At 40.6% G+C, this 23455-nt stretch overlaps 1 protein-coding gene across 1 annotated transcript in view; it reads right to left on the bottom strand.

The window, feature by feature from the left end:
- Window positions 1-22184, bottom strand: part of LOC136440304 (uncharacterized) — a 38207-nt gene extending 16023 nt beyond the window's left edge. Inside the window, exon 1 of the mRNA XM_066436261.1 lies at window positions 21687-22184. The gene's annotated coding sequence lies outside the window, so the exon portion shown is untranslated. The remainder of the gene's footprint in view (window positions 1-21686) is intronic.
- Between the last annotated feature and the right edge of the window lie 1271 nt (window positions 22185-23455).

The raw sequence follows: 23455 nt of genomic DNA, 5'->3' as shown, positions 1-23455 counted from the left end.
TCATATCAGCCTGGCTGCCAGGCGGTTTCCAGGGCCTACACAGGCCAACTCTTCGGCTCGAGGGCCAATTGCAACATACCCCCATGGAAATGCTACAGCAGCCCTCCCCTCCTGAGTTAAATATCATAAAGATCGGTCATCCAGGTTATGTTCATATTTGTCATGTGCACAGTAACTGTCAGGATTGTACAAGCAGCAGTGCATACAAACTAAAAAAAAAAAAAAAAGTAGTCCGAAACACGTAATATATTCGACGGCACAAGATCCTATCAGACATCACTTGTTAAGGCCCAGGAGGTCCAAGCGATATGTAATGATACAGAATGTTCAATCATTCTCTCTAAGATTGACAAAAAAATTCTTTACTTTAGCGTACTTCAGTGTACAGATGCTTTGCTTTCGGCGTGTCTGTTTGTGTGATTGTCTGTGTGTTTGTACTTTTTGGAGAACATTAGAGTGACATGCAAGAAAATGGTTTCACTGCATACTGAAGGTCATATTGGAGGTCAACTTGCCCCCCTCCCCCCGCAGACTGTTAACACATCATGCCAGGCACGTCGTGGTCACTGTCAGGAAGTTAGGTAAAAAGTCCAAGAAAAGGTTATCTTATTGACTTTCTTCTTTTCTCTGTACCCAATCCTTATACGTCCGACCGCCGTATCTTGAATTGATATACAACACTTACACTGCAATAGCACGAGCATAAACTCGTTAGATACACATAATTGCTGGCCTGCCTCCATGAAATGAGTTCATGAAATTTCGCAGTAACAAAATGATATTGTTGAAGTAAATCATTCCCCAGACTATAAAAGATAACGACCCACATGTATAATATTTCACGACAGACCTGTCGGCGCTGGGCTCGAGCATTGAATTGTCAGCAATTTCAACGCCTTCAGATTATCCTCTTAAACCACGGAAATCCCCTCAGCGTTGAGCTTGAGCATTAGATATAGTCTGTAATAGACGCCTCCAGATTGTCCTCTTAAACCACCAAAGTCCTACAGCGTTGAGCTCAAGCATTAAACGTCAGTAATTTCATCGCCTTCAGAATATGAGTGAAGTTTAACTTTTAAACAACCAAAATCCTACAGCGTTGAGCTCGAGCATTACATCTTCAGGAGTTTCGACGCCTTTAGATTAAGAGTGAAATTTAATTCTTAAACCACCAAAATCCTCTCAGCGTTGAGCTAGAGCATTACGTCTTTTGTAGTTTCAATGCCTTCTGATTACGAGTGAATTTTAATTTTTAAACCAGCAAAATATAATCCTCTTAACGTTGATCTCAAGCATCGAATCGTCAGTAGTTTCGACGCCTTCAACTTATCGAGTGATATTGTAAAGGTGTTTTAATAGTCACAAAAATCAATATATCATGCACACAAAAAGGACATCTTGTCTGGTAAATATGATTGATGTTTATCAGTAACCGTTATTAAAAGCGATAGACTCAGTGATGTTATGTGAAATACTTATGACTAACAGCTGTGCGCATAACTACTATGTACATTATGATATACACTTCCTCAGTTTACGAACTGAAACTAGTTAACACACCAGAAAAGTAATCTATATGTCTTTGGTTCAGCTGCAGCAAAACTTGATTGGCAAAGTCAGGTACGAGTATATCCAACAAGAACGACGCGATCACAAAGTGTTACGTGATGACAAACTTTTTGCTGCAGTTAAACTGATGATGTCTAGATTACTTTCTGGGTTTGATTAGTAAAGTGACGGGTATAGATATTGCGGAAAAGTGCCGTGTGACTTTCCAAGCAACGTTTAACGCCAATGCAAAACTCACTAGGTTTCCTCCGATACCTTAGTTAGGCATTCAACAATAAAGGCCTGCAACGAAGAGCGTTGACCGTGAATCAAACCTATTGTTTGAATTCAAATTGGGCAACCGCTGTAACCGCCATTTCGGGGTAACACAATCATGCACTAACTTCAGAGGCACGAAAATGTTATATCACCATCCTTCACTAATTTTTTGCTACAATTAGACTAAACTAAATTACATCTATATATATATGTAACCTGCCAGGCAAGCAGATTTTGTAATTACAGAGGCTACGTAGGGTGGCATCGTGGTTAATCATTGTGGTAGATGCAGGAGGCAATGTTAGGAAATACCAACAACACAATCATTAACAATGCTCTATCTCTTGTCTATTGTGCTCACGTCAGCGTTTAATACTATGCAACAGTCATATCAAAGGGATGTCCTTGTAGCTTAACTGGTAGCAGCCTCACAGTTCAGCTCCCAGGTCCAATTAGTTGTTAACTGGGAGATTCCCTTGAATCCCTCTTGGTTGCGGTCGTACCCGTCTTTCGAAAGCGAACGAACGTAAAATGGGGCCGTCTTCGCGAAGGTGCCTCGAAAAGGTAAAGGGAAGGGCTAGCAACTCTGTTATGTAACAGCATACTCCGCCATGCACTAAGCCAGGCATCAAGGAAACATACTTACACTGCACGAAATGGCCTCGGATCCCGGGGATACGTACAGGGATTCCTCCGAAAATATTCCAAAGCCCCTACGGATTTAGTCGGATCCGCCTGTATCCGTCAGTATCCGCCAAATATACAGCAACAATCCCTGTACGTATCCGCCGGGATCCGAGGCCATTTCAGTGTTACCTGTGTGCTATCAGGGACTACAAGGTGAACAGTTAACAGCAAAAATCATCTCAACCAATTAAATGGACGTCTATGTTCAACATCAAGAATGGCCATATTTGTGGATTTCCGTAAGGCTTTTGATACGCTCGAATGGAATTACCTACAAAAAACACTACAGACTTTCGACTTTGGTCCAGGGTTTAGGAATTGGGTGTCGGTATTATACAAAAACTCATGTAGCTGTGTAATAAACAATGGTTACACATCTGACTGGTTCAGCCTAGAACGTGGTGTAAGACAGGGAGACCCCTTATCAGGTCTTCTGTTTATACTAGGACTTGAACTACTAGCAAACAGACTACGTTCTGAAAAATACATTGGTGGAGTCGTTACCAACAATCAGCTAACAAAAAACTTAATGTATGCAGACGACACCACAATATTTACAAACAGTGTCGACTCTGCAATACACGCCCTGGCAGTATTAGAAACATTTGAGCTCTGCTCAGGACTTCAAGTTAGCAGGAAAAAAACAGAAGCCATGTGGCTGGGGGCGTTTAAGAACAGAAAGGATAACCCCCTTGGTGTACATTGGCCAAGCAATCCTATCAAATGTCTAGGGGTCCATTTTTCTTATGATAGAAAAAAGTGTGAAGAACTTGACTTTGATAAAAAGCTGACAGAAACTAGAAATCTGCTTAACATTTGGTCAGGAAGAGATCTAACTTTGATAGGGAAAATTCTCATATACAAGTCACTGGCTGTGTCCAAACTTATATACAATTGTTCAGTGCTCTCTACACCAGAAGGCTTTGATAAGAAGGTTAACTCCATAGGACTGAAGTTCATATGGAGTAACAAGCCACCTAAAGTCAAATTGTCTACCCTAATGGGTGATAGGGAACAAGGAGGTTTAAATATGATGAATTTCACATGTATGATTAAAGCACTAAATGCCAGCTGGGTAAAGAGGATATATACATCTAGTGTACTAGAAAATCACTTTTACCATTTTGGAGGTATTTTTCTGTTTAAATGCAATTTTTCTGTGAAAACTTTGAACTATAAGAATATGTTACCTTTCTATGTAAGCATGCTAGCAGCATGGGAGGAGTTGAACTCACGCTCCCCCAAACTAAGGAGGAAATCAGACGTGAGTTTCTTTGGAACAATCAACACATTCTGCAGAATAACAAATCTATTTTTTGGAGAAAAATGTTTATGTATGGAATAAAAACAATACATGACATAGTCGATGAACACGGTAATATCCTATCTCCTGAAAGCCTAAGGAGAAAATTTGTTATTCCCCTAGACGCTTCAGATCTCCTTAGATACTTGGGTTTGCGTGACTCCATTCCTCAAACCTGGAAACTAGCCTTGAAAGGTCCTGACAATACGCCTGGAAACAATAGTAACGCACAGGTATTAGAGATAGAAAAATTAACAAACAAAACTCTGTATAAGAAATATATGCTAAGAAGGTTTATGCCTGCAACAAATGAACACAATTTAGCAGCCCTTTTCCAACATGATGTAATCCCTCGTATTTTTGCTGCTCCAAGTCGACTAGTCGAAACCAAATTGCAGAACTTCATGTTTAAGATACTACACAATTTTTTGCCGACAAAAATGTGGTTGTACAAAAGAAAAATAAGCGAATCTGGGTTATGTCCACAATGTAATATGGAGCAAACTATAATGCACCTGTTGTATCACTGCAAGTGTGCAAAAAGGATCTGGATAGAGTTTTGTGACTGGTGGAAGAGCGATACGGGAAACGTCATTAAGATAGAGCCACATGAGTTGGTGTATGGGCCTGTCGATAAGTCGGATAGACTGTATCTCTTTATTACTGTAATCAAATTCTACCTATACCAAATGAACATAAAAGACTCGCTCCACATATCAAGTTTTGAAGAATGTAAGATCAAACTCCAGCAGTCGTGCGCCTGATATTTTTAAGTTCTCCAGTATTTTATGTATATGTGGTTTTAATGTTTGTCATATTGCGACAATCCTGTATGAATTTATATGTTTGTTGTATATGTTGTATATTTTCAATAAAGCGTTAAAAAAAAAAAAAAAAAAAAAAAGAATAGAACACGAAGGTCTATAGGCTACATAAAAATATGATTTTTCTTTTGCATACTATTAGGAAGATAAGCATAGTACCCTTCCTGCCCATGTTCATATGAGTGTCCACATTGATGTCAATGACCCTACATCTAAGTACATTGACATCTACGCAAACTTCATTTTTACACCCAGGCCGTATAATCGTCTTAACTTGATCGAATCCAACTCACAAGCTTTCGCTGTAGGCGGATCCGGAGTTCTATCAGACACAAAATTGTTGTCATATAATTGATGGCTAGGAACCGGTGATCGGAACTACGCCAGACTATATTCTATCACTGCCGATAAGCAACTGCAGCCGCAAAAGCTTTACCGAAGTTCCGCTGCATGTGATGATGAAAATAATACTATGCTTATGACACTGAGAACGCTAGTGTGTCTGCACCCTTTGTCATACATATTTCTTACTCATACTATGTTTATTACACTGGAAAAGCTGATGATGTCAACATCTTTTTCCATACATATTTCCAACTACTCACAGAGTGCCATCTGGCAGTTTATAACCACCCATACTAGGGAAGGAAATCTCGTGACCATGACTTTTCCACTGACCCGAAAATGATCCCATATCTCTCCGGAGATATTTCTCGTCACATCCTATTTTCCAGCCGGTACCCTTCATGGGTGAACTGTCAATAAAACCCGCCATGATTCCGGACAATCGCCCGACATTTGACTTCTGGAAAACCATTTCAAGATCCAGGCAACCCTGTGCTATTACCATAAATATCGACCACTCGTTTCATTTGATTCTCGACAGCCCACTATTAAGACGCAACTGATCTTGGAAATGGCCGTCGGTAGGGAGATGTGAAACGATAAAAAATGATGCGATGGGAAAAACGTCGTTGGATGGAAATAGTCGTTGGTGTTGAGTATGGAATAAAATGTTTGCTAAAAGATGACGTTTCTTGTTTTGTGACAATAATTTCCTTTCTCTAAAGTTATTAATTATTACTTATGCATATATATATGATACTACATACATCGAAATACATCGGCTGTAACTAGTATTAAAAGATGCATGAAAACTATGGCCTTGAATATTTCTCCAGAAGTTCCATTATGTCAAATGTCAAAGGGTTTAAGAGAGTTGGTCTTGTTTGATATCAAAACGAAGTCACTTGAAAGTTGTTTTTCAAACTCAAAATCGGCAAGCGTAGGTGGTTCTTGTGTAGAACTTAGTGAAACAGCCTCTTAATGGCATTATCTTCCCTTTTTATCATTCATTCAATGTATGAAGCGCCGTGACATGAAAGTGATTATCTGTACTACGAGATGGGGGGTCTGCGGCGTAACGGCAGGGTGTTTGGTCCAGAACCCAGCGGCCCGGGTTCGAATCCCCAGGCGCCACCGTTATTGTGCCCTTGGGAAATGCACTTTACACGACTTTCCTCACTCTACCCAAGTCGGTACATTGTTCTCTGTACGTGACACTGTTAGAATAAGTCGTAAAAGACAAGAATGCAGTGCCACGTCGTCCTGGACTATCCAAAAAGCGAAATGTTAAAAACTACGAGATGACATTGCTGTTCCATAAGTGTACTTCCATTTTGCTCACAGAGCAGAAAGGTCTCGCCCACAAATTTGCTCCTGCAGATTCAGCTTTGCTCTTTGAATGATAATGGAAAATATGTGGGTGGTGAAACGTGTGTTGACTCCCTTTTGAGTGTTAACATGACAGGAACATTCTGCCGACTCAACGAAATGGGACTGTGGTACTGGGAAGAGTAATAGAGCGAGATAATGAAATGAGGACCAAATATTTCTACTGACTCCAGAATATTGAGACTTCTTTAAGTTCAAGGACGCTGTAGTAACAAGACGTGGTCATACATGTAAAAAGAACCTTAGTTCTTCTCACTGACGGATCGATATTCTAGCGCTATACACATACACTTTCACCGTACTTCTAGGATATAACTGTCACCTTGGTGGTGTTTAGAGCACTTTATAACTACGTGCACATCGTGTATCGTGCCTCGGCAATCTATTGAGCAACACCGAACAAATCTTCAACATCAGGCTGCTGGTGGAGAAACATCTAGAACACCAAAGGGAGATACTGCACAACTTTATAGACTTCAAGAAGGCGTTCGACCGGGTGTGGCAAGAGGGCCTCTGGAAGGTTATGAGAGACTACAACATAGATGAGTCTCTGGTGGCCATTACCAAGTCACTTTACGACAATGCAACCAGTGCAGTCCTCCACAACAACCAACTCGGTGATTTCTTCAGAACTACAGTTGGAGTCCAACAAGGGTGCCTTCTCTCGCCAGCTCTCTTCAACGTATTCTTAGAAAACATCATGCAAGAAGCCCTGACAGACTTTGAATCATCTATCTCCATTGGGGGAAGACAACTTTCCAACCTACGTTTTGCTGACGACATAGACTTGATGGCTGGACCTGAAGACGAACATCAAGAGCTATCAACCCGGGTGGAGAGTAGAAGCACCGCTTATGGCATGGAAGTTAGCACATCCAAAAGCAAAGGCATGGTCAACAGCCAAGTACCAGGCGCAACAACAACGGTGTCCATGGGTGGCGAAGTCCTCGAAGACGTGGAATTCTTCAAATACCTTGGCTCCATCCTTAACAGGGACGGGACTTCCACTCAGGAAATCAAAGCAAGTATTGCACAAGCTACAGCAGCACTTGCTAAACTCAGGCCCATCCTGCAGAGCAAGAACATCAGCCTGCCAGTTAAGATCAACCTCTACCAGTCACTTGTTGTCTCCATCTTTCTCTATGGCTGCGAAAGCTGGACCACAACGGCCGAAACAGAGCGCCGCATAGAAGCCTTCGAGATGAGATGCCTACGGAAGATCCTTGGCATCTCCTACCTGCAACGGAGGACTAACGACTCGGTACGGAGGGAGGTAGAGGTTGTCTGCGGCAGACATCAAACACTCCTGTCGACGGTCAAGCGCCGGAAGCTGAAGTGGTTCGGGCACGTATGCCGACACAACACAATTGCCAAGACCATTCTGCAAGGCACAGTAGCAGGAGGGAGGAAACGAGGAAGGCCAAAGAAGACCTGGCTGGACAACATTAAGACATGGACTGGCCTGAGCACTGCACAGCTGATCAGAGAGGCCGAGGACAGAACAGGATGGGCACGGATCACTGCGGCTGGCTGTCATGACGCCCCTACGACCACTGAGGTCATGGGTCATGAGTGAGTGAGTGAGTGTGTTACACGTAAAGCAGATGAAAGGTATTGACTGGTTGTGTGCTACGCTTTGCAAGTTCTTTGAAAAAAAAAATAGAATAAACAACAACAAATGATGAATTTGACGGACATACAGGCCAATATCTACTTTCAATTCATTGTTGTCCACCATCATTGGTTACACCAAACAACAATGCCATAATGCTTCGATCTTTTATATTTGGTGCTTAGTTTAAAAGAATACAAGTGTGACAATGCCACATATTGCCACGGTGATGTTTTGTTGGGTGGACAATTATCTAATTGACCTTGACCATCATTTTTCTCGACCCCTACCCACCTACAAAATATCACCAGGATCAATCCACATGTTCAGGTTCTCGAGTTATTGTGTTTACAGAAATACAGAGTACATTCACATGTACATAAAAGACGTACTTGAGCAATTCCTAGAATTCTGGCCAAACGGACCTATACTATTAGGCTAGCCCCTGAGGCGTCGCCAACAAACCTCATAAAGGTCAACGGTAATATGGCAAAAAAAGAGACACATTGACTGAATGGACAGCATCCAAGCCTTCTAAGCACATTTGGTCGAGGAGATTTTCCGACGCCATAACGTCTGAGTAGCTTTAATATCAGGGATTTGGTCGGGGCTTCTAACTCAATATCTACGCAAAGCAGCATGGCGAGAGATACCTTTGGGTCGGGTAAAGAAAGAGCCTCTCTCAATCCCATTGGCCTTGTGTTTGACTGAACCTTGGTGGTCACACGTAAAGAAGCTTATAGAGTCACTTGAAGTCGGCTCGACTTGAGCAAGAACGTTATTCATACGTAAAGCCCCTGTCACACTTGTGCGTATATACAAGCCCGCATGAGTTGCGTATTAATATGTTTTTCGTTTCGGTTGAGTTTGAAGTCGAAGAAGTAATTTCTTTAGTTTGATAACTAGACTGCTCAACGGTGGGTCAACGTAGAAAACAACTTCCTCAGAGCTTATTTACTTAAACCAAAAAAATGTTACTGTGGAACTCATGCGCACTTGAATATACGCACAAGTGTGACAGGGCCCTTAGTCAAGAACACACTTCATTTATACCCCCATTACACCAGAACGGCGCTCCCGCTGCGCTCTCTCTGCGACCTAAAATTTAACAGAGAGATCAAGGAATTTCTTAGATTAAATCGAATATTTTAACACGTTGTGTGTCTTGTTTTCTTTACAGCCATACTTTCACATATTGCATGATATTCCAATTATGAAATCAAGGATCAGACAAATCGGATTTAGGTCGCAGGGGAGCGCCGTCTAGTGGAACAGGGGCCTTAAGTATAGCGTTACATGAAGTGATGTATGTATCGTACTATACAGTTCAATGCCATTAATACATTGCCGTTCACCTATACTGAAAGATGTTCACATTCTTGTCATTCATAGTCAACTGGTGTAGGCAATTGACTAGCAGGCAATGTCGCCGTCCAACTCCCAACCACAGATGACCTTGCTCACGATTTACTCCCAACCATGGTCTAAAGAAGTCGGTAGATTATAATCGGCAATGTATGGCAGACGAAAGCATGCAACTCTATACGTGCATGTATTGATAGATTTAGGAGATATCTGAACTTAAATAATGATTTTCGTGCGTACGGTTAAGGGTTGCTAGGGACTGGGAAGAACCACATTGAACTTTGCGTGCGCAGGGTTCGCAGAAAATAATGGGTGTCGCGAGAAAATGATATGGTTCGCAAGAAAATAATGGGGTTCGCAAGCCAGATCCTGATGCATAATGTATAACGGTTCTTATCCGATACCACCTTTAGCTGCCCTACCCTGTATGATGCCAATCACTCAAAACACATTGAGTTCAGATGTTGACTTATGAATGGGCAACTTAAAGATAAACGTGGAAGCAATTGCAATTTTTTTATCATCAATATTTCACAATAAACCATAAAAGGGACACATTAACGCATTTGCCATAAAATACAGAGCAAGCAAAAGTCCAATTGAAATCAGTTTTATTAGTGTGGTAGGGAACCTATGACTTAATGCACCGTTCGGTAATAAAAGCTCTTTAGATTTTTACGACGCTATGGTTTTAAGGTCAGTTATATCGACAAATGCACTCCTGATTGTTATTTCAAGTCTAATAACTTAATGTTCAACACTGCTCGTTACATTTAATTTCCGTCTGAATTTATAACAATAGGACTGTGCTAATTGAACGAATTCACATTTAGCTTTCATGCATAGTGTTCAATATTCTTTACACAATGTGATAAAGAAGTAAGCATTTCTCTTTATATCTGTGCGATTTATTATTAGAATTTTCATGATAAGGCTGTGGTACAATATACTGGTCAAGTAGAACAGTCTCAAATTTAGCATCTATGATTGTAATTTTACGAATGAAAGCTTTGAAGCTTTCAGATATCTTAGTTTTTAAGAAAAGTAACTTATGGAATATCAATATGGTTAACATCGTCACGTCTTATCAATGCGCGAGTATGGGTCTTAAGAATCTTCTTTGAAAAATAAAGATGTCTTGGTGATAACCTTAACGATCTCTCTAAGATATCTGTGGACAAGCTTTAAGGTGGTCTGCATGCTCTGTAGACAACAAAGGAGCCGACGCGCTTACTGCGGGCGGTTTATCCGTTACGCGTGCTTAGCTTGTCTCAAACACACCGCGCAACCGTTACGGTATCTTATCATCCTATACCTGCCTTACAGAATTCAGCCAGATAGGAAAGTCGGGGATCACGTCAAAGCACGGTACCTTAAACTAAGGAAAATCTTTTTGCCGAAGACCAAAACTATTCTTCGCAAATGTCTGCATTTTAGGAAAGGTATCGTCTATACATACAAGGACATTGGCAGCTAAATGTATGCGCCATTCTCCTAAGCATAACCTTATACCAGTTGCCTACATGATATACCATTGGGAGGCTCTGCAAAACCGGGCTTTTGTGAGCGTGGCCTCAGCCAATCAGAGATCGTCTCTTAGCTAAAGAAAGAATTAAGTCGATTCTCTGATTGGCTGACAGCTGGTTATGGGCCACAAAAGCGGAAACCACTTCCCGGTTCAGTAGATCTTCCCCAAGGTATATTGTATAGGTCTCGTGCAAGGCTCTGCGCAGGAGAATGCGATGCGCGACAATACTCGCATCCTATAGTAACAAGATATCACACGGGACGCTTCGTCAAATTACCGCAAAGTGAGGGAACATGTCGTAATTGTCGTAAAACTGTCACAAATGAGTGACAGTCTCGTAAACGAGCTAGGTCACCTGGCGTGCCAGGATCGTAATTTATTCCATCAAATGAAGATCCTGTGTCCTTATGGCGTAATGAAAGACACCTGTCCCGCTGTTTCATGGCTAACGGTAAAATATTCTCATCAAAACAATTTGTTTCCAAAAATAAAACATACGTTTCTACAATACTCTTATTCCTCCCGGTTATCCTTCTTTGGTTGTAATTTCAGAAAAGAAGACTCTTTAAATAGTCAAAATTATCCTTTGACTTTTCTCAACGACCAGGAATATATCAATGCCTTTTTGAGTTGCATTTGATTTTAGTACTGATCTTAGTTTGTTCCGAAAATTTTATCATCAGCTGCAAAGTATCTAAAATCCCTGGGCCGGAATAGAAGCTAATATGAATATATTTTGAGTTCTTAACGACGATTTTGCCTGAGGCTGCTCAAGTTGAAACAAATCCAGTGATATCTACATTGCATAACGTGATAAACATCATCCTACTGTAGGACTGTAGATCATAAAGATAGTCTGAACGTGAGGAGAAACAAGAACAGTTCCTAAACACCCCAACCAGAAGTGCGAACGTTACATAGCCTTCGGTATCAAAGTACCACGTTAGCATTAATAAATCAAATGACAATCCTCGGGCAGTATATTAAATCTTTTTTTTTTTGTTCACTGGATATATGTATGGGAATGCAGTAGCCTGGTACCCAACCCTCTTTTAACTGCCGAGCCGATTAAGTTTCCTTTGCAAGAAAGGTGGTTATGATTGGGCCTGATACCAGTCTAGGAATGTTGAACTGTTCTTTTTAAATGTATGGTGAAAATTTCAAGTTTGGACTTACGTATTTTCTTGCATTTATCAAACTTCTAACACGAACACAAAAGTAAAATAGTAAGGCATAACTGAATAGTATGAATTACCTTGGCTCTTGTAAAATACTTGGTCGTGAATAAAAGAACCTTGCAATTCAGTCATTCGCCAACATGATAAAATCATCCACGGACAGTAAGGCATAAAGTTCGGCATCACTTAATAGCATTATAAGACCGGCTGCTTGAAGCACTATAATCAAGAAGACGAATAATATTTTCATTATCAATGTCTATTCATGGTTAAGAGAGTGCTTCGGATGATACTTAAAGGAATCGTTCCATTCTCCAGATGTTCCGATGCCTGAACGTCCAGAATATCGGTCACTTGGTGACCTGATTAATCCTCTCCGATACTTGACCATCTGCGAAAGGAAATTGTCCAGCGGCCACTTCCAATTGACCACAACCTCTCTGACCCCGTTTTACCGAGTTGATAACACTTGCGAACCGATTTTCAATGCCAAATATATGCCCTAATCAATTACTATCTAAAGGATTGCTCCTTAAGCAAAAATGACAGTATTTTGGTCTCTACTTTGCTTTCAGTTACGTTTGGTCAAGAAAGTTTTTCTTAATTCATCTAAACGATTTAGAAGCCATGATCTAGTTTTGAAATCGTAATCAAATTTGGCAAAAAAATGCTGATTATAAAAATACAGACAATGCATTAAGAAATGCAACGGCAATATGTAGACAGAAAGGTAGTAAAACGTAAATACTAAGGTTCCTTGTGAACTAAATAAACTGAATTCTATTTAAGTATCGATCATGTATAACAAGGTTTTACGGGTATAGAGGGCGTGCCTTTAAGCATATTATTTGACACGTAAAGGCAATGTTAAGTTAATTGACATACAATAAAATGTACATGGTTACCTTTGATAAAACTTGGATAAATAATATCGTAGCACGACAGAACTGCAAAACTGAAATTTGAAGCCTATTCCCTTTTCCTTGCGTGGTCTTGCCTTCAACATTACCCTTCTAGGGTTACAAAGAAAGATTGGGAACATATACATCCATTCATCTTTATGTGAACTTTAATCATTCGTCGCTGCTACGAACCACCTCTCGAAAAATCGGCTGGCCGGCTCTAATGAGCCATGAGAACACGATATGGGTTTAATATCACTCACAGATGAAGACAAATGTCACAAATGACGGATAAGAGTTATGAGACATTGAGAGACCACCTCCACCTGTGATCTGTAAGAGCACCCATTCTTTATCTAATCCCTCTTTACGTATAACAAAATTAGTGGTGATTTCGACTAATTATGCTTAATTTTTGTCTGCTTAAAGATTTACCGGTTGGAGAAACGAGTTAACGAGCTCAAAATAAATTTGAAATTTGAGAAAATTCTTTTGACGCCCAAATAGGAGCTGTAATATGAGACGTAAAATGAAACAAATGGCTGAGAAGACAACATTCTTCTTGTCAAATTTAGGTAGTGGCGTGTTTTTTTTATTCAAAGATCCGTATGCAGCTTTTTAATGTCCCTCCACTTTTACTTGTATGTTCTTTAATCAGGACACGGTGACACGTGAGAGTATTTAATGTTATTAAAAACGGGAGCAAAATCAGCAGAAAAACTATGCATGCTAAACCTACGCCACATCTTCCTGATTTTAAGAGCTATCTGCCACTAAAAGATCAGAACCATATCATGTCCTAAACAAAAGACACAAAAACCGCTGCAGTACCAATGAAAGACGCCAAGAGGCTCAAAATCGACAGTTTTTTGCGGAGGTTTAAGGTTTCCTAATTTCAGAACGTCAGCCATTGAGTCCACTATGAAGATTACTGACTTCCAACATCACCTTATACAATATAGCCTCTATAGCGGGCTTTTTTGGTGAACATTTGTTGTTCTTAAAAGTCCACCCAAGAAGCCTGCAATGGAGGCTACTGCAACAGCCGCTTTCAATAATTAAAACGCATCAAAGGCAAGTCGTGAATTTCGGTACCTTCAGCAAAGGGGGTCAAAGAGAGCAACAGTGCACATTGATTATATATCAGAAACCCTATAGGAGTCTCGGAGCAGTAAATGTTGTTATAAAACTGCCGTCCGGTTGTGGACCATTCAAAATTCTCTCTGTTTCTTTTATCGATGTAGCTAAAGTTCTTTTACAGTATTTTACGAACAGTCGAGGGAGGATCGTATTATCTTCAAGCGGATGGAGTGTTCACTCGGTTCTTTTAGTACTGATTTTTGATGGCTGTGTGTAAAAATGTTTAACGTTGATAACATTTTGTCATAAAGATTTGATGACTTTTTTTTATATTTCGTTAAGAGGTTTCAGGTTACCGTTGTTGTGTACATGCAGATGTGGACTGTTATTCATCCGTATCTAACCAACTGGTCCCTATAAATGTTATTGTTGCTAATGTTGTAGATGTTGGGGTAAACTGCAGGCTAATGCAAACCTTGTCCTCTTATCTTTGCAATACATTTTCCAGTCATCCACAAATAAACGCACCCCCTCCCCTACACCGTACTCTTCGACCCTCCCCCTCAGTGCGCTGTCCCAAAACTGTGGTCTTTCTGTGTGGTCTGCCAAGAAATCTAGGGCATCATAATACAGCAATTCATTGGGCATCTGATAACCCAGCTGCTGCCGTCATTACGTTAAAGGATTTAACATTGACACATGGCCTGGATGGTTATGACAAATAACATGGCTGACGCTTTTCCGTTATCCAGGCCTGACATTGACATGTAATCACCAGCATGAAACTATCAAACTTTCATGCGTGATTCCAGCCCCGGGGCCAGTGGAGAATGAAGATGCCAGACTGACAAGGCTTTCACAATGATCTACTTGACAGTTTATCATCTTAAGTACTAAAATGGCTTACTTGAAGTGAAAGAGTATTCATATAGCCTGGAGATAGGCCACCTTACGTATAAGCTGGCTGGCATTAATTTTTGAAAAGTAAATGATGACACATTTTTTTACCATTGTTGCGAAGATGGAAAAGGGCCATTTGCACGGAAAAAATTAATAGAAGACTAAATTGAAAGACTAGAAAAGACTGAAATTGTATGTGAAGTCGGCTTCGAATGTACAAAATATGTTCAAGATATTAACTCAATTTTCGTACAGCTCGAAAGTTGCATTTTACTGCTTTTACTACTGTATTTTGGGTTTCATGTTTTATGAAGTGATCATATTTCATTCCCCCTCTTCGTAGCTCTTTAAATCTTTTACTCGTTCGTTACGTCATCTACAGAGAAGACCACATTTTAGTCAATGTATGACTTGAAAAATGCGCATTGAGAGGTATGTAAATTTTAGAAATCTCAAAAATTCATCCCATACAAAGAATCTGCTTGAACATATATTCGACCAGTGACTTTCAGAGTCTAGTAAGTGAAACGTCCCTACGGTACATCTCGACCGTTCTGCTTACTTCAGCCGATTTCTTCCGTCCATTTTTACCAAGCCTGCACTTACGTCCTACACCCCTGTACGCATAATAGAATTCTATCACTTTTACCATACCTCAAAAGGGGAGTACATATTTTCCCCATGGATTGACTGAAACACGAAGCTCCAAATGCGGGAATAGAACGAGAAAAAAGCACTTAATGGATACATTTATCAATGTAATAACTTGCATATATCGATTTTTAGAACAGAAATCTCGAACACACTTTGCTCAGGGTGCTAGGGGGAATACACTATCAGACGAAATGCGTGTAGCTGGTTGCTTAAAGGCAAGACGCAATTTTTGAGACATTTTTACGATTTCACAAAAGCTCGAGATACTACTACGTTTCATTTCCAAGTTTTTTGCTTACCGTATCATAAATTTTGGCAAGTTACAATATGCTTATAATAATTTATCTATCCAAAAAAAGAAGTCAAACCCAAAAGGCTTAGATTGTATTCCGTAGTAGTTCTTACAATAGTAACTTGTTCCACTTGTCACCATTGTTAACTTGCACTGTCCGTATACTTTTTCTATGCATTCTTTCATGTTGCAATTAGCCCTCGGGCAAGAACTTGCAAATAAAACTCATTAAGATACACAAATTCTAATTGAATGTTCCTCAAGCTTAGTTTTCTTTCTTTTCATAAATTCGTGCTATTTCTGCTTATGCATTTACCTACGAAAAATTCTAACGTTAACCCAAAATCGTCGGGCTTAAATTCTACCCGTCCGTTGACGAAAACCAGGAATCTATCATTTTTGACCCGTTTACGGTTTGGTGATTTTTCTCCGTCGCTCCCCTCTAATCTTACTGTGCGGCTTCTGTTGCAATCGTATTTCATGTCACTTAGGATGTTGATAAACACATCACAGAATCGTAATGAGGAATTTTAGTCACTTTGAACATATTTGCGTAGGTGTCAAGGCATTTTCTGTCAGCCGTGGAAAAAATACTCAAAATTTCTCAAGGCCTCATATGAATGTGTGTTTCATTCGTTCAGTTATAGCAGAAAACTGTAAACAAACAACTTAGCTGAAAACCAGCGGTTTGTATTGTGATATTTCGTTATCTTGACATAAGGAAACATCCTGACTACGTATGGAAAGACAGTGAAGTTTTTAGAGGAAAACCATGTGTTTCGTATCAACATTTCACTGGCAAGGCTATATAGAATTGAAAGTCGACGAGGGAGGATATGCAAGAGTCCCACCCACTTAAACTAAGGTTCAGCAATTGAAACCGCAGCACCACAAACATACGGCGTTAGGCAGGAAAAACAAACAAAACCATAGCATGACAAGGACAAAAGACACAAAAACGAAAGTTCTGCTGTAGTACCAAAGTCACTCACCAGGGGACCCAAAATGCCCTTGACATTTATCTTCCCAACACCTACCTACAGATTTAAATGTAACTACAATCCATCCAGAGGTTCTAACGTTATGCTAGCCACAAATATCCGGATACACAAACACACACACACACAGATACACCAAAAGCAATACCTCAATTTTCACTGAGGTAATTACTGAACGCACTGCGTCCGATAACGTTAATGACTACTCAGAAGAGATATTACTCGACGCATTCTTCTCAACATTTTTCTCTTGTTACCGAGCACTTTTAATTTCCTTATCTTTCAGCGACTCTTCGTGAAAAGAAAAGTCTCTCATATCCCAGCTAAACAGCCCTTTGACAGACGATCAAGATAAAGAGCATTTCCCTACATGGGGGATTACGGAATGAATACCACCTCTAAGCACAAATCAACCTTCGATCTGCCGACTCAACCATTAATGTCCCAGGGGGGAACAGCTCTGTTATAAATGCAGGATCACGTATCAAGGTTTACTGGAAATTTGTACACTCGAATACTCTATCTTATTAGGTCAGAGTACGCTAAATTATAGACAATATAACATTTGCTTTAAAAGAAAATTGCGTGCTTGGAAAAAAAACAACTAAAAAACGTTTTTGGCGTACATGTCTCTTCAAACCATGGTTTAAAAGATATTCAGGAAACGTAAATAAAATGTGAAAGGGTAAGCCATAAAAATAAATCATTTGTAATGAAATACAAAAGCTCACAATGAATCATGTAATCTTGAGAAAAAAGAAAACATTGTAAAACCACGTAAGTGTAAAATTAGATTCCAGTGCACATCATTTCATACAAGACTAGTTGCTACTACGAAATTAGCCAGGCAAGCCCGTAATTATAATTTTTCTCATGAAAAATATACGCTAACATTTACTCCCTTTTATAAACAATTTTGATTATAACTTTAAAATCAAGTCACATTTTACTTTTTTAGAATGAACAGTATGTAAATATTACATATTCTTGTTGCTGTATGTACAAAGGCAAAGTTCAGATACCTGTATTGCTGCCAACTGCACTTTAAACTTAACGTAGTGTCTATAATGATGAAAAGAACCCTTTATGTATGTCATATTCTATTCATCAAAAACGTCATTAATATTTGTGGTTAGAAAAAGAACAAAGGATTTTTTATCACTGATATCAAACTCTTAAATTCAATCAGGCATACGCAGTCAGCACGCAAAAGACTTGGGTAATCTTGTTAACATCAAATGACTAAAGCCCGGTGAACCGAGTCTGAACTTTCATCTGTCTGATTAGCATTTTCGTCATGGGTGTTTCTGTTACATCTAACGCATAAAGGCGACCGCAGACAATGTGTTGTTTCTTGCCAAAGAAAAGGCAACGCAACACAACCTACTAGTACGACGCGTACGATACACGGCGATGCAACACGACATGTGCACAATACCCCGCAATGCAACAGACGCGACACAAACGCACCGCGACATGATACGACATGAGACGATAAATGTACACGACATGAGACTAACGCAACGCGACAAGACACGTGTGCGATCGCAATACAACAGAATGCAACAGGACATAACAACACAAACACAACGCAACGCGACGCGTGCAAGATCGAAATACAACGCAACGCGACACACACAAACGAGATGCATGCACATCGCAATGTAACACAACATGAGCCTGACGCAACGCGATACGACACGCTCACGATCAATACAACACAATTTAACAACAGACGACACAAACGCAACGTGACACGACATGAGATGCACGATCCATCGCAATGTAGCACTCGGTACAAACACAACACGTCAAGTACACAATACAACACAATTCAACATAACACAATCGCAACGCGACACGTGCGAAATACAACGCAATGCAACTCAACACGACAATCCACATGTATGTCGACACGACACGACACGTACAACACAACACAACACGACAGAGGGACGAAATATACCCCACGAAATACACCATATTTCCAAAATAGATACGTGACTGACACCATATATTTATCAATCCATTTATCTATTTATTTACTCCAACATCACTATCGCATTGCTAAACTTGTTTACACGGAATAACTCAAACCGGTGCGGTCATGACTAAGCGTTGGCGGGGACATGCCTTCGTTAAGCCTACTCTAAGTTTTCAAATGACGCGTTACAGCCCCGTCTTTCCGTTTTGGAACCGCCCAATGTGAGTCAGACAGTTAATTGGACCGCCTGTAGTCGCAGACCTGAAATTGGCCTTGTAATTCTCTACCGCAACCTCCATGATATCTTCAAGCAATCAAAACGTCAGAAGTTGGACCCTTAAAGGAGAGGAGGGTCGGTCAGGAAAAAGTCTATGCGATCTGAATACGTTTCACTCTTCCCCCTAACATCTACTTGAAAATAACTGCGAAAGCGAGTCGACGTAGTCTGGTAACCTACAGCTTGGCAAAGGCTATCTGATGACACGTTCTTATAGCTAGCTAGCCTCAAGGAGTCGGGAATAGACTACATTTCATATACACAACTAGGTTCAAGTTATAATACGTTTAAAGTTCGAAAACAACGGTATAGACGTCAAGAAAGAAAATGAAAATCTTCTCTAAGAATCTGGAAATCTTTTAAGTAGGTCCATGAATGATTATGTTTCCACCCACTGCGCTATTATTGTGCCATCTGGACATTTTGGGAGTAGGGTTTTCATGAATATACATAATGTTAAACAAGTCAAGAACCGTCTAGAAATACGCAGATCCTTATGTATAAATGCCGGCATTCATTTCTACCTCACTAACTTTAGGATCGTTTCAAATAACGAGAATCATTTTTCTAAGTGACAAACTATAAATCATTTTCCTCTGATTAAAAACAAAAGATGTCTCTTTGTGGTCAGTAGGTCGACAATGCGTAGAAGGTTTGGTTACGGAGTTACGCTCCACAAAATGAAGATTTACTGTCTAACAATGATGACAACAACAACAATAGCCGGGCAGACAGGATGTCCCAGTGTCGTCTGGATCATTGTTTTTGTCCCAGATGCTCCGTCAGGTGTGGTCTAAACTTATCTCAGGCAGACATACCGACACACCTATGTCATCGCGCGCCCGTTTGGTGACATCACATGTCCCCGATCTTTAGACGACTTGAGTGAGTGTTTTACTGTGTGTGTGTGTGTGTGTGTGTGTGTGTGTGTGTGTGTGTGTGACAGTGTGTCTGGTTGCTCGTGTGTGTGTGTGTGTGACACTGTGTCTGGTTGTTCTTGTGTGTTTGTGTGTGTGTGTTTGTATGTGTGTGTGTGTGTGTGACAGTGTGTCTGTTCTTGTGTGTGTGTGTGCGTGTGTGTGTGTTTGTATGTATGTGTGTGTGCGACAGTGTGTCTGTTTGTTCGTGTGTGTGACAGTGTGTCTGGTTGTTCTTGTGTGTTTGTGTGTGTGTGTGTTTGTATGTGTGTGTGTGTGACAGTGTGTCTGTTTGTTCTTGTGTGTGTGTGTGTGTGTGTGTGTGTGTGTTTGTGCCTGTGTGTGTGTGATTGTACATACAAACTACCCTTATGTTGTCGCTCAAACCTTTTGGTGACATCACGTCTCAGATCTTTAGACTTGTGCGAGTGTTCTATTCTGTATGTGTATTTGTGTGTGTGTGTGTGTGTGTGTGTTTGTGTGCGTGAGCTTGTGTGTGTGTATATGTGTGGGTCTACGATTACTAAATAAATGTTTCAAATAGTAGAGCGTAATCAAACGGTGGTACCGCTTTGATCGAAAGCAATATGCGTCTAGAAAAGGACGTCACTGAATTAATTAAGTTACAAGAAAAACTTCCACCGCAAAGTCTGATACTGCGGTAGAAATCTCTTTGATAAGCTCCTTCTGAGCGAATCATATCATTTTTTGAGCCAATTTCTTTGTAATAACTAAAATTCAACAGAATTCTAATGATTAATATACTATGCTGATCCCTCACGTACACATATTCCACTGACGTAAAACACAGCATAAAAAATGCCCTGATGCTTTTAAGCTTAATTGTCCGGGTCTCGACCGACCGTCGCTCCATTAAAACATCATTATGTTTCGCGTTGACTTTAATTTGTGGCCCTGTGTGGCAAGCCACGCTCCTTATACTGCAATTACTAGTAAATACATAAACTTCATTGTCCCGTGGGAAAGGAAATCTATTCGACAGGTATAATTGGGTTATAGAAATGATTACTTGTAGCGTGTTGTTATTCGTCTGTCGTTGTTTGGGGACGTCAATAGTACGTCACTGAATGCCTTTCTGAGGTGGGGTGAGGGTGGGGTAAGGGTTGAGATTGATTTTTAGGAGAGGGGGGCATAGAAGGGGAGGGGGTGAAAAAAACTTTACGGGGGTGCAGGGTAAGTCTTTGGGTATGCCCTATAGGTTGAGAGCCGGGGAGAACCCATGGGAAAGTATTCCGTGCAGTAATTGAGATATCCTTAACTCGATCACTTTCTCATTGATTTTTTTTTCTCAACCACCAAGCAATCTATATATTAGCAAAACGCGGCCGTATTCGGCTATAAAGTGCCTTACCTTTTGTTAGGCTTTATCGTTCGATACATAATTCTCTTTCCTCAAGAAACGCGACTAGACTCAGCAATCGCTACTACTCGGTGAAAGAAATGTTGTATTGGATTGTTGGAACGGTTGTTATGCTGTTTTCGATCCGTCAAACCGGCAGATATGTTGTGTAAACTATTGTGAGGGCAAAAGTGCATTTGCGTGTAAGCCTGGGCAAGAGTGTAACAGTATTATGCATACCACCCGTACCCCCGTTCCACCTACCTGCGTTCGGATAAAGGGTCCCGGTCCACGCGTTTGGAACCCCGCTTGCAAAACAACGTTGTCAACTCGTCCCCAGTCCTCGTTATACGTCCCGAGACGGTCTGTTCCTTAGGAGTGTTGTTTCTTGAGAGCACAACACGTCAAGAAAGTTAGAAAATCGGTCCAAACGTACGTCGAATCCGCCGCCAGGTGACTTAACTCGATCAAACCGGACGGATGTCTGGACCTACCAGTAACAACCACTGACTGCGCAAAATGATTGACAGCGATGTCTGACGACACACGTTGTTCGTAGGTAAAGGGTGTGGGGACCAACCCCTTCTCATCAGTGATTCACCGCCAAAGTTGGGTGTATCTAATAGCGCGGCTGGCTTTAAGCTCGCTCGGTTACCGCAACTCGGTAAAAACTGGGCGCTCCACTACACACCAATACGAACAATGCCTGGGGCGGCTTGCGTATAGAACACAGTACACGGGCTGATGAATATCGAAATGGGCGGGTAATGTGATTTGAACATGCATGGAGGACGGCGGGGCAAAACAACGACTAGGGGGGGGGGGGAGAGACTTCGAACGATATCACATGCTCGGGCGACAACGAGTAGTACATTGTTTCATATCAAAACTTAAACATGATCTTGCTTGTCTCAAAGCAGGTGTTGTAAGTATATTGTCACGTTACTGCCGAATTCGTTGGAGAGAAAGTCACAGAAAAATACACACACACAAGAAGAATAATTAGAAGAAAATTAGTTGGAAATGATACGTTTAAGCAGTGGCCTGCGGTTTCAATTCTCAAGAGAAAAATAAAGGAAACACCCCTGTATCGTTGTCAGATGGATTCGCCCACAGTCCCAAGGACACCACTGGATACCAGTTATTAGTAGCCAGGATGTTACAGGTAACTTTACAGGATATCGGATTACGCTCGTCTTTAGAAGTTCCGCTCTTTGAGAATTATCACGCCTTTGGCTTTATAATCCACGGTTTCCTTCACACACATTTAGTCGTCTACTAAATCTTTTTGTGCAGCATTTCGCTGGCTTAGGGAGAAGATAAGCCTCAAATACAAAATTATATGAAGATTAAGCGGGATTTGAGCCCGCACCATTGTGGCCCAAACCAGAACCGTTTCTTTTTTTTACACGCTTGATTTTGTTTTAGACTCTCAAATTAATGTTTAGTAGTATTGTTTCACCTAAAATGTAGTCTAACCTAGCCTAACAGTAATTGCAAAAACCTCAATCCATTAATAATGATTTTTGATGCGTGGTAGCACAAAAAAGATAACCACTTGTAAAAAGAGAACACAGTTTCCTTATGAAGAATACAAGTTGTTTCGTCGACTTTTTACTACATTAAGCTATAAACGTAAAAAAATCACCAACATTTTTCTACATCCCTTCCCGCCATATCCTTCCTGTCCCGCCCCCTAGCGGTAATACAATGCCGTGGCATGTTGTGTCCGATATGCAATTACCATACCTCTCCACTTGCGTAGCTACAACATTACCACTTAGCTTTGATGTTAACAAAATAGACAAGATAACAGGACATGTAATACCTCAGATCCGGTCTTACGCTCTGTTTTAGGATGATTTTCCCACCACTGCTTGACTTCCAAACAAAAGTTGGGAGGAAAGATCGCATTTTTTTCTCACACATACATGTAATTACTCACTCTCCTCCGTCTGAAAATATTAGGACGCTTACGTATGAATGAAAACGAGACAATATGAAGATCGTTCCTCCCAACTTCCTCAGATCCG

Source organism: Branchiostoma lanceolatum, chromosome 8 (genome assembly GCF_035083965.1).
Source record: "Branchiostoma lanceolatum isolate klBraLanc5 chromosome 8, klBraLanc5.hap2, whole genome shotgun sequence".
In the NCBI taxonomy this organism is placed as follows: domain Eukaryota; kingdom Metazoa; phylum Chordata; class Leptocardii; order Amphioxiformes; family Branchiostomatidae; genus Branchiostoma; species Branchiostoma lanceolatum.
This window is presented reverse-complemented; position numbering and strand designations above follow the sequence as displayed.